This window comes from Lithobates pipiens, unplaced genomic scaffold (assembly GCF_037356315.1).
Source record: "Lithobates pipiens isolate NorthernLeopardFrog02 unplaced genomic scaffold, aLitPip1_a1.2 Scaffold_91, whole genome shotgun sequence".
NCBI lineage: Eukaryota > Metazoa > Chordata > Amphibia > Anura > Ranidae > Lithobates > Lithobates pipiens.
This window is the reverse complement of record NW_027507914.1, coordinates 516726-534599: the sequence shown is the minus strand read 5'-3', so window position 1 is coordinate 534599 and position 17874 is coordinate 516726. Positions and strand designations below refer to the sequence as shown.

Here is a 17874-nt window from a genome sequence, read left to right as displayed (position 1 = left end):
ACAGGCACAACAGGCTGAACAGCAGGTGCATCAGACTGGACAGCAGTCACTGGAATGTCAGACTGGAACATGGACACTGGAACATTGGACTGGAACATGGGCACCAGGATGTCAGACTGGACAGCGGGCACAGGCATTGGCACAACAGGCTGAACAGCAGGCACTGGCACAACAGGTTGAACAGTAGGAACATCATACTGGTCGGCAGGTTTTGGAACATCGCACTGGAACATGGGCACAGGAACATCAGACTGGGGCACAGGAACTTCAAGCTGGATAGCAGGCAAAGAGTTGGCAGGATTAGGTGGGTCATCAGGTTCAGCTGGCATGAAGGTGGACTGAGGCAGGTTCCTTGGTGTGGAAGCAGGTTGGATTACTGGCAGGATCGTGTGAGTAGGGAAGAACTTCCGTTTCTTCTTTGGCTTAACTGCTGGAGATCTGTAGGTGTCTGTAGGACTGTAGGTAGGAGGTGAGGCATACTGAAGCGAAGGGCTGGGATATGGCAAGGAAGGGGGAACAGCGGGCAGAGGAAGTTTCTGTGGGGAAGTTGTAGGTAGTAGAGAAGAGGCAGGTGGGTTAAAGGCAGAAGCTGGGCATAACAGGTCTGACCATGCCTGAAGTACAGGTAGAACAAAAGTGGGCTCACATACCCTCTGTCTGACCAGGGACTAGACTGCTACTATACAACCCTTTGTTGAATGTAGTCTCGGGGTTGACGGGATTTCAGGGGCGAGTGATCAAATCATATTATTTCTATTACTACATTGTAATATATAATGAAATAGGTCAACTCACCATAATGCAGAATCATTGGGAACCCTGAGATTGCCACTTGCCACAAGATGCAGCATGCCCCTATAACCTGCTACCAGATGCAGCGTGTCACTTGCCACCGTAGCCTGCCACCAGATGATTGTCACTTGCCACCATCTCCTGCCACCAGATGCAGCGTGTCACTTGCCACCGTCTCCTGCCACCAGATGCAGTGGCACTTGCCACTCTGCGCTCTTGCTGGGTAAGTCCCTTGATCCAAGTGCCTACCTGATTCCTACACTGACCTACCTGCCCACTACACTGACCTACCTGCCCACTACACTGACCCCTACACTGACCTACCTGTCCACTACACTGACCTACCTGCCCACTACATTGACCCCTACACTGACCTACCTGTCCACTACACTGCCCCTACGCTGACTTACCTGTCCACTACATTGACCCCTACACTGACCTACCTGTCCACTACACTGCCCCTACGCTGACTTACCTGTCCACTACACTGACCCCTACACTGACCTACCTGTCCACTACACTGCCCCTACGCTGACTTACCTGTCCACTACACTGCCCCTACGCTGACTTACCTGTCCACTACACTGACCCCTACACTGACCTACCTGTCCACTACACTGACCTACCTGACCCCTAAAATAACCTACCTGCCCACTACACTGACCTACCTGACCCCTAAAATGACTTACCTGTCCACTACACTGACCTACCTGCCAACTACACTGACCTACCTGACCCCTAACATGACCTACTTTCCCACTGCACTGACCTACCTGCCCACTACACTAACCTACCTAACCCCACAGGCTGGGAACTCTGCCAGCAACCTCCGTATGCTCGTCTGCATCAAGCACCACCCCCTCCCCCTCACACACATGGGCTGCCTGTGGCACGCACCTAAGGAATCATAAGGGACAGGGCAGGCTCTGGAGTCCACTGGAGTCCCCGGGCGGGGGCAGACCCGGGTGGTGAGGAGTGTCTGCCTCATTGGAGGTGTGTGGTGATTATAGGGGCTGGAGCCTAGAAGAAGTCACTTGGGGTGCCCACCCCCACGCTACACCACTGGGCTGGCCAGATGACATCATCGACATTCGGCAGTCAATGGAAAATCGCAAACGGCTGCATCAGTTTCATTCCGGGAGACTGTATTGGCCCGGAATGAAGGTGCCCGGGGCCCCGGAACAGACCTGCTAATTGCGGGAATGTCCCGGGCATTCTGGGACACGTGGCCACCCTAGTCATGAATAGGTAAGACCAGACTATGTGGATTGCACAGAGAGAACCAAAAATGCATGTAAGTGAATAAATAAGTTTATTGAAGGATAAGTGATAAAAATATATAAACACCTCTAATATAAACAGTGAACAACCAAACAAATAGTGACCCACTGTTGCAGAGTACGATTGCTGGGTGCAGCGAGTCAATTCAGATTAGACGTTGTGGAGTAACAGGAACTGGCTTCTTTATTGGAACATAACCACACTATCTAAAATGTCACTTCACATGGTAAGAAGAACACAGACAGGAAAAAGAAACCAACAAATACAGCATTATGTACAGGAAATACAACACATCATAGAAAATGTATAGCATAGCAAATTACTGAGCATTAGCGACATCTAGTGTCCTGTTTGTAAACTGCAGTCAAAAGGCTAAGCTGATAGTTGTTGCATCTCCAAAACTCACAAACAACAATAACTATACACAATATAAGGGAAGTACCGCAATCTGAAATGTAGCCAGGTCAGGGTCATTCACAGTAGATCAGCAGATAAACAAGCAGTTCCAGAATCACAAATGTAGGGCAGGCCGGGGTCATGCACAGGCAATCAGCAGATGGGGGAAAGTGCAAGGGGATCAGGCTACAGGGCAGGGATGCAAGGTAACAGGAGGGACAGGATCAGGATCAGATGCACAGGGTAACAGGGTCAGGTACGCAGGTTGCAGGTTCACAGGTCGCCGGTACGGATCAGGGCACAAGGAAGATACCAGGGCAATGACAGCAATCATCAGCTGGGTATTTATATTAATGCCTGTAAGACCCCTTTCACACTGCCAGCGTTTTTTCAGGGGCTATAGCGCTACAAATAGCGCCTGTATAGCGCCGGAAAAAAGAGGCTCCATTTGCTTCTTTGGAGTGGTGAAGGAGCGGTGAAGGAGTGGTGAACTCACCGCTCCTCCACCGCTGCTCTCCATTGAAATCAATGGGGCAGCGATGCGCTCCGGTGGCGTTTTGTGGGTGGATTTAACCCCTTTTCGCCCGCTAGTGGGGGGGTTAAAACTACCCCGTCAGCGGCCGAATAGCACCACCGCTAAAAAAAGCACCGCTTTACCGCCGACAACCCCCCCCCCCCCCCCCCGCGGCTCGATGTGAAAGCCTTTTAATTAGCCTCAAGTGACACCTGAATGCAGGAGGTGCTGTCTGCTCCACCGTTCCGGGAAACCCCCGCTGGTGGACATTGGTATTACAGCCAAAGGACCCATCAGTGCCACCAACAGGTGAATCCCTCCATTACAGATCCAGAGTGTTGAAAGACACCTGCTGGTGGACACTGGTACTGTGATCCAAGAGACCGACAGCACCACCAACAGGCGAACCCTTTCCTGACAAATACCCATAATTGTTATAAAGATATAAAAACCTGTGACCACATCTACATAAAAATACCCATATAGCATGTTTTGTCCCAAGACAAATAGGTCTTCGTAGGATATGCAGGAGTCATGCATTTATCCATATAAACATCAACTTTGTGTGATATTGATTAATCAAATTTATACTAAGTGTATTGTATTTTGTAACAGTTGCCGGAGTCCCTAAATAATATAGAGTTATATTCATAAGCCCCAATATATACGTAGATGCCCATTAGGAAACAGAACATATTTTCTTTTAATAAATAATTCATAACACATTTTTCTGCCCTCAGACACACCTAGTGGCTGAAGATGATACTACCTCTGCTCACCAGGTAAATCATTGGAGTTCTCCAACCAATGGAGAATAAGCCAAACCTCCTGGGCTGAGCTTATGATAATTTTATGAGTTAATTGTCCCAGATAGGCCATAGAGAGATGATCACAGAGCCACACGCCGGATACATCCCTAGACGATCAAGAAGCCTGATGATAATTGGCCACCCCCCATCTTGCTGGGCCTTGTGACTGAAACTACTCGAAGTACTTAAAATGTATCAGATATCTTCTCCTTTTAAACTGTTGGTAAGATACAGACCAGACACAGGGGGATGCTGTGGGGGGGAGGGGTGGAAGGGCCAGGGGGACGCTGTGGGGGGGGGGGTGGAGGTCACAGGGGGACGCTGTGGGGGGGGGGGGTGTAGGGCACAGGAGGGTGGGAAGCTGTGCAGCAACTTTCTAATAGCCGCACGTGGTACACGCTTAAGCAAAGGACAGCATAGAAGCTGCTGCACTTTCCTTCCTACATGCAGAGTAGCGCAGGAAGCGGCTGTATACAGACCTCTCGTGATGCGCTCCTCCCCGCCGGCCCCTCCTTTCTTTTCGTCCGTCCGAGGTGATGACAAATGCAAGCACCTGGGGTGGACGGGGGCAGTGATTCGGGACCCAATCTACCCATCAGTTAGCTGTTTATAACGGGTAGATCGATGTGGAAGCTATCATGGGGCCCCCTACTGGTGAACGGGGGCCCTCGGGCAGTGCCCGAACTGCCCGATGGTCAGTCCGCCCCTGGTTCCTATCATCCCTGTGCTGAGTTCCTGGGTCTGTACACCCGCTGTGCCCATTATGAGGGGTTCCTATCATCCCTGTGCTGAGTTCCCGGGTCTGTACACCCGCTGTGCCCATTATGAGGGGTTTCTACCATCCCTCTGCTGAGTTCCCAGGTCTGTACACCCGCTGTGCATATTATGAGGGGTTCCCACCATCCCTCTGCTGAGTTCCCGGGTCTGTACACCCTCTGTGCCCATTATAAGGGGTTCCCACCGTCCCTCTGCTGAGTTCCCGGGTCTGTACACCCGCTGTGCCCATTATGAGGGGTTCCCACCATCCCTCTGCTGAGTTCCCGGGTCTGTACACCCGCTGTGCCCATTATGAGGGGTTCCCACCATCCCTGTGCTGAGTTCCCGGGTCTGTACACCCGCTGTGTGTCCATTATGAGGGGTTCCCACCATCCCTGTGCTGAGTTCCTGGGTCTGAGTGTACACCCGCTGTGCCCATTATGAGGGGTTTCTACCATCCCTGTGCTGTGCTGACTTCCTCTGATGGGTGAACAAAACACCAGTCACAATTCTGTTAATTTTGATACAAAATTCCGAAATTTTTGTTAACGAAATTTTGTATTTCGTATAAAATTCTTAAGCCTAGAAATGCCCATAGGGTTCCCACCATCCCTGTTGCTGTGCTGACTTCCTGGGGTTTTAACTTTTAGGTTCGTTTACTTTTCGTAAAACAATTACGAATTTTTGTTATGAATTTGGATCCAAAATCCGTATTTCGTATGGAATTCGTATGCATTAAAAATCGTATTACGGATTCCTACGAATTTCCGAAAATTCGTACAAATTTTCAATTCGTACAAAACGAATCTCGCATGTCTAGCTGGAGGCACTGAAAAACAAAACTCTGAGATCTTAATTAAGATTCCATATCACGCTCACCACATAAAATTGGCACTGCTGAGATATTTTATAAGAGGGAATCTTACCGCATTACAGAACATACTGGGGATTGTATTTGCATATACATTGTGAAAGATATCTGTTCTATAATATCATGGCAGGAAGTGATAATGAATGGAGTTCATCTAGAAACAGCCGGGATGGTAATAACGCCCCAGCTGTGGCTACCTCCAACCAGAAAAAGGCCACTGGGCCTCAGGAAAACCTAAGTGGGGGTCCTTGACTATGGTGTGACCGAATATATTTGCAAAAGATTAGACCTAGGAGGCAATTTAGAGAAATTGATCAAAGAGGTGAAAGAACAGGCCCAGAGGTTAAGTGATCATTTTTTTATTGAAGAGGGTCGGGTTTACCAAATGATTATGGCTTATACTAGCGCAAAAGACACAAAACATCGAGGCCAGCTCATTATGGAGTCTTGGCTGACCTTGCGGTTTTTGTGTAATGAAGTTGCCGGACAAATGCCAGCCCTAAAGAGAGAATTGTTGGAAACCCGCGCCACCTTATCAACTTCATTACCAGCCCATAGTAATATGACGCCTGCAGGAGGCATCCTGGGTGGGCGTCATATGACGTCCTGGGCTTCCCAGCTGTCGAGGGGGCACGTGTGCCCCCGCCGCGTTGTTGCCTTCTGTGTACAGAGGAACACCCGATCGGTCTCCGCTGAGTCCCCGCTCCCCTACAGTTAGAATCACACCCCAGATGACGATTCTACAGTCGAAACGCGTTGGGTGGACCTCCTTGCAGATATCGCTTAACCCATGTTTACATGCTGATTTTATAATCCTGAAATGTGAGTGTTTTACATATTTTTTTACATTAAACTTCCTTTTCCTGTAACGGTATCACATAATGTTAGCTCTTTATTTACATGGTCTTATACACAATATTACCATCCTGCCTTCTATTTGATGCTTCAGGAAAATTACCTAATACTTGTCATTGATGCTCTGACGGTCTGTTATTGGAGTTGAGATTGAGGATCGTTTACCCCTACCGGGCCGGTTGTAGTGCACAAGCCTTGTGAGACTTGGGGGGCATAAGCCCAGCTAAGTCCATTTTTTTCCGGTAAGCCTCCTACATTTTTTGTTATGGTGGTGGTGTCTCTCTCCCTTTCCAAGAGTTCACGTAAAAGCGGGGGTTTCCATATTTATCCATTGGACTCTCTTCTATTTTGGACTATAATGGGACTTACATACATAATTAAACCCTCGATCACCCCCTAGTGTTAACCCCTTTCCCTGCCAGTCACATTTACACAATAATCAGTGCAATTTTATAGCACTGATCGCTGTATAAATGTGAATGGTCCCAAAAATGTGTCAAAAGTGTCCGATATGTCCGTCGAAATGTCACAGTCAGGAAAAAAAATCGCAGATCGCAGCCTTTACTAGTAAAAAATGAAAAAAGAAATAAAAATGCCATAAATCTATCCCGTATTTTGCTGACGCTATAACTTTTGTGCAAACCAATCAATATACGCGTATTGCGATTTTTTTTTTTACCAAAAATATGTAGAAGAATACATATCGGCCTAAACTGAGGACATTTTTTTTTTTTTTTTTAATCGGGATATTTACTATAGCAAAAAGTAAAAAAATTTTGTGTTTTTTTTTCAAAATTGTCGCTATTCTTTTGTTTATAGCGCAAAAAAATTAAAATCGCAGAGATGATCAAATACCACCAAAAGAAAGCTCTATTTGTGGGGGAAAAAACATAAAAATTTCATTTGGGTACAGTGTTGCATGACCGCGCAATTGTCATTCAAAGTGCGTCAGCGCTGAAAAAACTAAATTGGTCTGGGCAGGAAGGGGGTGAAAATGCTTGGTATTGAAGTGGTTAAATAACAGAACAGAGACGATAGAATCCCTGTCAATCGAAATCCAACAGGCTAAGAGTAGATTCAGACAATCTAAAGAAGGTCAGGAAGAGTTATGCATTGTAAACACGGTTGGAAATTCAGACGGATAAGGTCCGATCGGATTATGCTGTCGGAAAATCCGATCGTGTGTGGGCTCTATCGGATTTTTTCCATTGGAAATCCAGACGGAAAAAGTTTGAGAGCTGGATCTAAAATTTTCCCACAGCAAAATCCGATCGGACTTTTTCAGATCTTTTGTAGAGAATTCCGACGGACAAAGTGCCACACATGCTCAGATCAAGCATGTACTGGCCATTGGGACTACCGGGAGTTTCCCGGTGGGCCGATGGCTCAGTGGGCCACTCTGATGTAAGGGGGCTGGTGATGGGCCACTCTGATGTAAGGGAGTGCTGATGGGACACTCTGATATAAGGGGGCTGGTGATGGGACACTCTGATGTAAGGGGGCTGGTAATGGGGCACTCTGATGTAAGGGGGCTGGTGATGGGTCACTTTGATGTAAGGTGGTGCTGATGGGACACTCTGATGTAAGGTGGTGCTGATGGGACACTCTGATGTAAGGGGGCTGGTAATGGGTCACTTTGATGTAAGGTGGTGCTGATGGGACACTCTGATGTAAGGGGGCTGCTGATGGGACACTCTGATGTAAGGTGGTGCTGATGGGACACTCTGATGTAAGGGGGCTGCTGATGGGACACTCTGATGTAAGGGGGCTGGTGATGGGACACTCTGATGTAAGGGGGCTGGTGATGGGACACTCTGATGTAAGGGAGTGCTGATGGGACACTCTGATGTAAGGGAGTGCTGATGGGTTACTCTGATGTAAGGGGGTGCTGATGGGACACTCTGATGTAAGGGGTGCTGATGGGACATTCTGATGTAAGGGGGCTGGTGATGGGTCACTTTGATGTAAGATGGTGCTGATGGGACACTCTGATATAAGGGGGCTGCTGATGGGACACTCTGATGTAAGGGGGCTGGTGATGGGACACTCTGATGTAAAGGAGTGCTGATGGGACACTCTGATGTAAGGGGGTGCTGATGGGACGCTCTGATGTAAGGGGGCTGGTGATGGGACACTCTGATGTAAGGCGGTGCTGATGGGACACTCTGATATAAGGGGGCTGCTGATGGGACACTCTGATGTAAGGGGGTGCTGATGGGACACTCTGATGTAAAGGAGTGCTGATGGGACACTCTGATGTAAGGGGGTGCTGATGGGACGCTCTGATGTAAGGGGGCTGGTGATGGGACACTCTGATGTAAGGCGGTGCTGATGGGACACTCTGATGTAAGGCGGTGCTGATGGGACACTCTGATGTAAGGGGTGCTGATGGGACACTCTGATGTAAGGGGGGCTGCTCATGGGACAATCTGATGTAAGGGAGTGCTGATGGGACACTCAAAATGTATGTGGGCCGGTCTGGATGAAGTCCAGGGCCAAATTTCTGTCCCAGTCCAGCCCTGGCTCAGATTAAAGCCCAAAGCTATTGGCTACTAGCTAATACGTAGTCCTGTCATACGCAAAAGATTTCCTAGAACTCAAAAGGAAGTTTGCAGAGCAATTATCGCTCAAATCAATGGTATATGCATCAGCTAGGGCTATGATCTCCTCGACTATCTCTTTGAATCCCTGAAAGCTTTCAGGTTGCCCTATCTCAGAGGCCTCTTCATGCCTGGTGGTTAGGTCATTGGATGTTCAAAGTGTATTTTTCTCCCAGTCAGGTCCCTTGGGGCACTCTTGTTCTTTGATTGGTTGATCAAAGACAAGAGACAAGAGGGCATCTCATATCACCCCCTTGTTCCACCCAAGTTGTATCCTGCAATAAACATAACAAAACCATGCAAATGACTGTTCCTTGTCTTCACTGATCATGGGTAGTCCGGCAGCAGGGTGATTGGCGGATTGCTAAGTAACCAAATCAGCAGCCCTTACGGGGGGAACCGCTACATTTACATCTTTGATATTTCTCTTGCAGTTTTTAAGTAGGTGATGATATTTTTCATATAAGGCCTGGGCATTTTGAATCTGGCACACTAATGCCCCATACACACAGTCGGACATTCCGACCACAAAATCCGTCAGATTTTTTCAGACAAAGATTTTGTAAGAAACTGGTGTTGCATACACACGGTCGGACAAAGTTGTCTGAATATCCGATCATTCGTAATGTGATGACGTTATTTCGTTAAGACGGGACTACGTTCAGGCTAGTAGCCAATAGCTTTGGTCTAGGAATTTGGTCTGAGCATGCCTGGCACTTTGTCCGATCGGAATTCTCTACAAACGATCGGACAAAGTCCGATCAGATCATGTTGTCGGAAAATTTTTATATCCAGCTCTCAAACTTTGTTGGTCGGACATTCTGACGGAAAAAGTCAGATGAAGCCCACATCATGGTCGGAATGTACAAGGGCTAAAAGGAGTAATTGTTTGTACAGTTGAACCCTTCTCCAAACATTCAGGTTCATTTCAAAGACTCGAGGAAAACATTTAAACCCTGTATTCATGTAGTATTTTAAATATATGTGATTATAAGTAATTCAAATCCTATATTAGATCCCAGGACACAGATACAACTATGATTTTAGTATCCACTGACCCAATGAGCAATCTATCATAAAGAAGAATTATAATATTTTGATATAGAATTGTGTTTAGATACCCATCATTGTTATAAAGACATAGAAACCGTGACCACATCTACATAAAAATACCCATATAGCATGTGTTGTCCCAAGACAAATAGGTCTTCATAGGATGTGCAGGAGTCATGCATTTATCCACATAAACATACATTTTGTGTGATATTGATTAATCAAATTTATACTAAGTGTATTGTATGTTGTACCAGTTGCCGGAGTCCCTAAATATTATAGATATATATTCATAAGCCCCAATATATAGGTAGATGCCCATTATGAAAGAGAACATATTTTCTTTTAATCAATAATTTAGAACACATTTTTCTGCCCTCAGACACACCTAGTGGCTGAAGATGATACTACCTGAGCTCACCAGGTAAATCATTGGAGTTCTCCAACCAATGGAGAATAAGCCAAACCTCCTGGGCTGAGCTTATGATAATTTTATGAGCTTATTGTCCCAGTATAAAGGATGTGAGGGCCATAGAGAGATGATCACAGACCCACACGCTGGATACATCCCTAGACGATCAAGAAGCCTGATGATGATTGACCACTCCCCATCTTGCTGAACCTTGTGACCTGAAACTACTCAAATTAGTTAAAATTTGTCGGATATCTTCCCCATTTTAACTGTTGGTAAGATACAGACCAGATGAATATTAATTATCTTTTTCCCTCAATATTGTAGGGATCGTATTTTATAGTTTATGTGCTTACATTATCAGGGGCAGTGTGTAGGGTAGTTTATAATTAGTCATTTGCCCATATTGATCATCTAGGCTGTGTATTGAAGCCATATTTGGGGGAACTCGGACATATACTTGTATTACATCAATTTACATTATTGTGGTCCCAGGGAAAGTATTTATCACCCCATTCATTTTAGTTGCTCTGTTGGTTTAATATTTCTTTCAAATTGGCAATATCTATCTGTTGACTCCGTGAGACATACTTTGGATTCCTTCCGGCCAGGGAAATTCAGAGGACTGTTTCCCCGAGCGACAAGGGATATTGTGTTCTTGAACGATTACCGCACATATTTTTCTAACAGAACAATTTGGGCTCCCCTGAGTTATTTGTAATATAATAAGAAATATTGTTTTATTGCCGTGTTGATGTTTTGATAATGTGTGTGTGAAATATTAATCACCAGAAATTCCAGTTCAGTATGGAATTGTATATCTACACTTGTTAATAAAGTCAAATTATTTACTTATTCATTTTATTGGGAGATATTTATGCATTGGGAAGAATTCCCCATCAATTAACAAACTCTGGAAAGTACTGTGGTATGTACTGACAAAGTTCACAATTTTACCGTAAGGTTGGAGGCACTGAAAAACAAAACACTGAGATTTTTATTTAAATTCCATACCACATTCACAACAGTAGCACAATCCTGAGTCCTGCACCCTGTATGTAGCCCAATCCTGAGTCCTGCACCTTATATGTAGCCCAATCCTGAGTCCTGCACCCTGTATGTAGCCCAATCCTGAGTCCTGCACCCTGTATGTAGCCCAATCCTGAGTCCTGCACCTTATATGTAGCACAATCCTGAGTCCTGCACCCTGTATGTAGCCCAATCCTGAGTCCTGCACCTTATATGTAGCCCAATCCTGAGTCCTGCACCCTGTATGTAGCCCAATCCTGAGTCCTGCACCCTGTATGTAGCCCAATCCTGAGTCCTGCACCTTATATGTAGCACAATCCTGAGTCCTGCACCCTGTATGTAGCCCAATCCTGAGTCCTGCACCTTATATGTAGCCCAATCCTGAGTCCTGCACCCTGTATGTAGCCCAATCCTGAGTCCTGCACCTTATATGTAGCCCAATCCTGAGTCCTGCACCTTATATGTAGCCCAATCCTGAGTCCTGCACCCTGTATGTAGCCCAATCCTGAGTCCTGCACCTTATATGTAGCACAATCCTGAGTCCTGCACCCTGTATGTAGCCCAATCCTGAGTCCTGCACCTTATATGTAGCCCAATCCTGAGTCCTGCACCCTGTATGTAGCCCAATCCTGAGTCCTGCACCTTATATGTAGCCCAATCCTGAGTCCTGCACCTTATATGTAGCCCAATCCTGAGTCCTGCACCTTATATGTAGCCCAATCCTGAGTCCTGCACCTTATATGTAGCCCAATCCTGAGTCCTGCACCTTATATGTAGCCCAATCCTGAGGCCTGCACCCTGTATGTAGCCCAATCCTGAGTCCTGCACCTTATATGTAGCCCAATCCTGAGTCCTGCACCCTGTATGTAGCCCAATCCTGAGTCCTGCACCTTATATGTAGCACAATCCTGAGTCCTGCACCCTGTATGTAGCACAATCCTGAGTCCTGCACCCTATATGTAGCACAATCCTGAGTCCTGCACCTTATATGTAGCACAATCCTGAGTCCTGCACCCTGTATGTAGCACAATCCTGAGTCCTGCACCCTGTATGTAGCACAATCCTGAGTCCTGCACCCTGTATGTAGCACAATCCTGAGGCCTGCACCCTGTATGTAGCCCAATCCTGAGTCCTGCACCTTATATGTAGCACAATCCTGAGTCCTGCACCCTGTATGTAGCACAATCCTGAGGCCTGCACCCTGTATGAAGCACAATCCTGAGTCCTGCACCTTATATGTAGCACAATCCTGAGTCCTGCACCCTGTATGTAGCACAATCCTGAGGCCTGCACCCTGTATGAAGCACAATCCTGAGTCCTGCACCTTATATGTAGCATAATCCTGAGTCCTGCACCCTATATGTAGCACAATCCTGAGTCCTGCACCCTGTATGTAGCCCAATCCTGAGTCCTGCACCCTGTATGTAGCCCAATCCTGAGTCCTGCACCCTGTATGTAGCACAATCCTGAGGCCTGCACCCTGTATGTAGCCCAATCCTGAGTCCTGCACCTTATATGTAGCACAATCCTGAGTCCTGCACCCTGTATGTAGCACAATCCTGAGGCCTGCACCCTGTATGTAGCCCAATCCTGAGTCCTGCACCTTATATGTAGCATAATCCTGAGTCCTGCACCCTGTATGTAGCACAATCCTGAGTCCTGCACCCTGTATGTAGCCCAATCCTGAGTCCTGCACCTTATATGTAGCACAATCCTGCACCCTGTATGTAGCACAATCCTGAGTCCTGCACCCTGTATGTAGCACAATCCTCAGGCCTGCACCCTGTATGTAGCCCAATCCTGAGTCCTGCACCTTATATGTAGCACAATCCTGAGTCCTGCACCCTGTATGTAGCACAATCCTGAGGCCTGCACCCTGTATGAAGCACAATCCTGAATCCTGCACCTTATATGTAGCACAATCCTGAGTCCTGCACCCTGTATGTAGCACAATCCTGAGTCCTGCACCCTGTATGTAGCACAATCCTGAGTCCTGCACCCTGTATGTAGCACAATCCTGAGTCCTGCACCCTGTATGTAGCACAATCCTGAGTCCTGCACCCTATATGTAGCACAATCCTGAGGCCTGCACCCTGTATGTAGCACAATCCTGAGTCCTGCACCCTGTATGTAGCACAATCCTGAGTCCTGCACCCTGTATGTAGCACAATCCTGAGTCCTGCACCTTATATGTAGCATAATCCTGAGTCCAGCACCCTATATGTAGCACAATCCTGAGTCCTGCACCCTATATGTAGCACAATCCTGAGTCCTGCACCCTGTATGTAGCACAATCCAGAACGTCCACGGAGCCGCAGCAGCAGGCTGTGGGCGTAGGGACGGCATGACAGCTGCTTTGAATGCACTGTCGCCGTTTTAAGGGGCAAGGAGAGTGGCCGCTTTAAGAGATTGGAGTAGGCGGGGCGGTGGGCGGAGCCTGCCATTTGCAGTCATGAGGCAGAGGAAGCCAGGGGCAGTCAGAGAGCGGAGGAGGAAGTGATTCCCACCCACCCTCCCCTTTTTGTTTTTTCAGGGATGGTTCAGCGGTGTAGGATTAGGTGGGTTGGCAGTGTTTTGGGGTCAGTTGAGAAGGTCAAGTGGTGCAGGTGGAAAATAGGTGGTACCCATTCATGGTGATGGGGGTGGTTGGATTTGTACTTCACGGTTGCATGGGGTTAACCGGGAAGAGTAAAAGGGGTAGGTCACTGCATTGGTTGGGTATAGCCTCAGAGACAGGGGTTTCCGTCTGGAGGTCAAGAGGTTAAAGGTAATGTGCAGTGACCAGTGGGGTCTATTTATGCTATGACCCAGGATACAGTTTTAAAGGAAAGTTGTTTACATGTTAATTATGATTATTTATTGAAAGTTTATATTTTGTTACATATATATATTTTGGTTTAGTAAATCAAGGCCTGTCGGCCATTTACTTCAAATATAGTCTGGTCTGGTTTATGGGTGGTGTTGGGTTTGGAGAGAGGTGGACGTATCTTTTGGGTAAGAGTGACATTGAGGGAGGTGTCAGACAATACAGAGGTCATGAGTCCTGCACCCTGTATGTAGCACAATCCTGAGTCCTGCACCCTGTATGTAGCACAATCCTGAGTCCTGCACCTTATATGTAGCATAATCCTGAGTCCTGCACCCTGCATGTAGCACAATCCTGAGGCCTGCACCCTGTATGAAGCACAATCCTGAGTCCTGCACCTTATATGTAGCATAATCCTGAGTCCTGCACCCTGCATGTAGCACAATCCTGAGGCCTGCACTCTGTATGAAGCACAATCCTGAGTCCTGCACCTTATATGTAGCATAATCCTGAGTCCTGCACCTTATATGTAGCATAATCCTGAGTCCTGCACCCTGCATGTAGCACAATCCTGAGGCCTGCACCCTGCATGTAGCACAATCCTGAGTCCTGCACCCTGTATGTAGTGCAATCCTGAGTCCTGCACCCTGTATGTAGCACAATCCTGAGTCCTGCACCCTGTATGTAGTACAATCCTGAGTCCTGCACCTTGTACGTAGCACAATCCTAAGTCCTGCACCCTGTATGTAGTGCAATTTTGAGTCCTACACCCTGTATGTAGCACAATCCCGAGTCTTGCACCCTGTATGTAGCACAATCCTAAGTCCTGCACCCTGTATGTAGTGCAATTTTGAGTCCTACACCCTGTATGTAGCACAATCCCGAGTCTTGCACCCTGTATGTAGCACAATCCTAAGTCCTGCACCCTGTATGTAGTGCAATTTTGAGTCCTACACCCTGTATGTAGCACAATCCCGAGTCTTGCACCCTGTACGTAGCACAATCCCGAGTCCTGCACACTGTATATAGCACAATCCGAGTACTGCACCCTATACATAGCACAATCCTGAGTCCTGCACCCTGTATGTAGCAAAATCCTGAGTCCTGCACCCTGTACAGAGCACACACCAGAATCCTGCACCCTGCACATAGCGCACACCTGAGTCCTGCACCCTGTATGTAGCATGCAATTCGGCCGCACCTACCCTTTTATGCAGTGTGCTCCCCCGGTGGGGGGGGGGGGGTTGTGGTGGGGGCATGGTTGAGCCTTGGATGACACCATAAAGTGCACTGTGGCAGGCTGGACAGAAGAGCCTGATGTGCTAGCCTTCCAAGTGTCTACTTCTCATTTCTGCTTATGCTCTCACTCCACAGCAGCAGGACAGAGCACTGCGGCAGTCTGAAGGGGAAAGCCGCTCCAATGCGGTAAAACATAGTGGGAAGGGGGGGTGACACCATGTTTTACCGCACCAGGTGACACCAACCTTAGTGATGCCACTGCTGAAGGGCACTACTGATGGGTAGCACTGATGGGCATTGATGGGCAGCAGTGATAGGTGGCACTGATAGCCAGCACTGACTGGCATCACTAATGGGCACTGATTAGTGGCACTTGTGGGCACTGATTGCTTTCACTGGTGGGCACTGATTGCTGGCACTGGTGGCATGTTACTGTAATCAGTGCCCTGATTACATGCCTTGATGTCCCCTGGGAGGAGATGCCGCTGATCGGCTCTCCTCACACAACACACTGTCAGTGTGAGGCGATGAGAGACGATTATTGGCATCTCCGTGTTTACATGTGACCAGCTGTGATTGGGCACAGCCGATCACATGGCTAAAGAGCTGCGGCTGTGGCTCTTTACTGAGATCGGGGTCGCGCCATGTCCTAGCAACATGGAGCAGCCAAGATCGTCGCGCTGTGCACCCCCGCGGGCACTTGAGAACGGCCGTGCTGTTATGATGTCATATGACATTGTCTCAGAACAAGTGCCACACCGCTCATCCATCATTTGACGGTGAGCGGGAGGCAATCACTTATAAATATATGTAGCGCCACCCCAACGGAGCCGCTCGCTTGGTTTTCCTTAAAATTCCCTCCTAAACTGGGGGTGCGTGTTATACGCCGATAAATACGGTAATGTATAGATGGTAGGGCTCGAAAGTGACTAAAGCCCAGGGGCCCCCACCACCCTAAGTCCTGCCCTGATCGTGCTATATTATTTTTTGAGTTTCACTTCATAACCAGCCTCTCCATCGGAGTATAATCTTCTCCGAATTCGAATTGGGGTTGGTAGTTTCCCCACAAAATATTTCAATTGGATGTACCTCCATATGTCAATTTTCATCACCTCCGTGTCTAGTTGAAGTTAAGGTGCGTATTTTACCATTTTTTTAACTATATCTTTCACTTGCGCGTTTTCTTTTTTAATCCGGGCATACAGTATGGCCACCCTAACACGCACTGATAAGATTTTGAGCAGGCAGTTGACCACAATCACTAATAAAGCTAAACACGCTAAAACATCTACAAATCCATTCCATACATTATATCGGGAGTCCTTCTTCTTCTTCTGGGGTGCGCTGGTCCTCATTGCATGATGGAGATAATAAGTTCTCCCCAAATATATTTTGTATGATCTCGCCAATAGACTGTCTCAGCTTCTGCTTCATATCTCTCCCCATGAAGACGTAGAGTATTGGGTTGACGCAACTATTGAAGGTGGCCAGAGACAGTGAGAGAAGGTCCAGGATGTACAGTACCTCATTGACAGTGTATAGCACGGTTACTCCTATGATGTGGTAGGGGGCCCAGGTGATGAAAAACACGACAATAACACTTATTGACATCTTGATGGTTTTTCTACCTACTTCAGAAAATCTGATATTTTGTGCTTTAGAAGCCAGATGAATGTAACAGATACAAATGATAATAAGAGGGACCAGAAATCCAAACATTGCACGTGTAAGGTTGATAGGCTTTAACATGTAAAAATCTGAATAACAGGAGGTGTAGTTATAGTCAGTAGTAAATCTTTTGTTGATGGCGGTAGGCAGACACATCATGAAAGACAACATCCAAATAGCCAAGCATATCATCCACGCCATTTTGATTCTTCGGTGATTTCGGGCCCACACGGGACGGACAACCAGAATCCATCGGTCAATGCTGATAGCCACCAGGGTGAAGACACTGGTATACATGTTAAGGGGAACAATGAAGGGTAAAATCTTGCAGATGACAGGTCCGTACAGCCAGTCTTGGGAGAAGGACTGCACTACAATGAATGGAAGACACAAGCAGCACATGATATCGGCCAGAGCAAGGTTCCCAAACCAAACAGTGGTCACGGTCCGCTCCATCTTCACTCCAGTAACCCAAAGCACCAGAGCATTGCCGGGGAGACCCACAAGAGTGGTGATAGATAAAACCAGGACGGTGATCATCTTCGGGCTGTAAATCACGGTTGGTTCCATTTCACTGCTGACATTGAACATCTTGTTTACCTGTAAAGACATCAAGAGTTACTTCATCTGTCTGGTTATTAATCAATTTCATATTATTGTAAGGAAAATAATGTAACTCCTAGTAATATCCGCTTAAGGATCACCCCACGTACATATACTGCAGCAGGGTGACCCTTAAAGTGGAGGGCCAGCCAAAAAAAAAATGCATTAATAATCTTAACCACTTCAATAC

General features: G+C 47.1%; 1 pseudogene; it reads right to left on the bottom strand.

The window, feature by feature from the left end:
• Positions 1-16721: 16721 nt before the first annotated feature.
• On the bottom strand, positions 16722-17645 carry LOC143973679 (C3a anaphylatoxin chemotactic receptor pseudogene; annotated as a pseudogene).
• Positions 17646-17874: the final 229 nt, after the last annotated feature.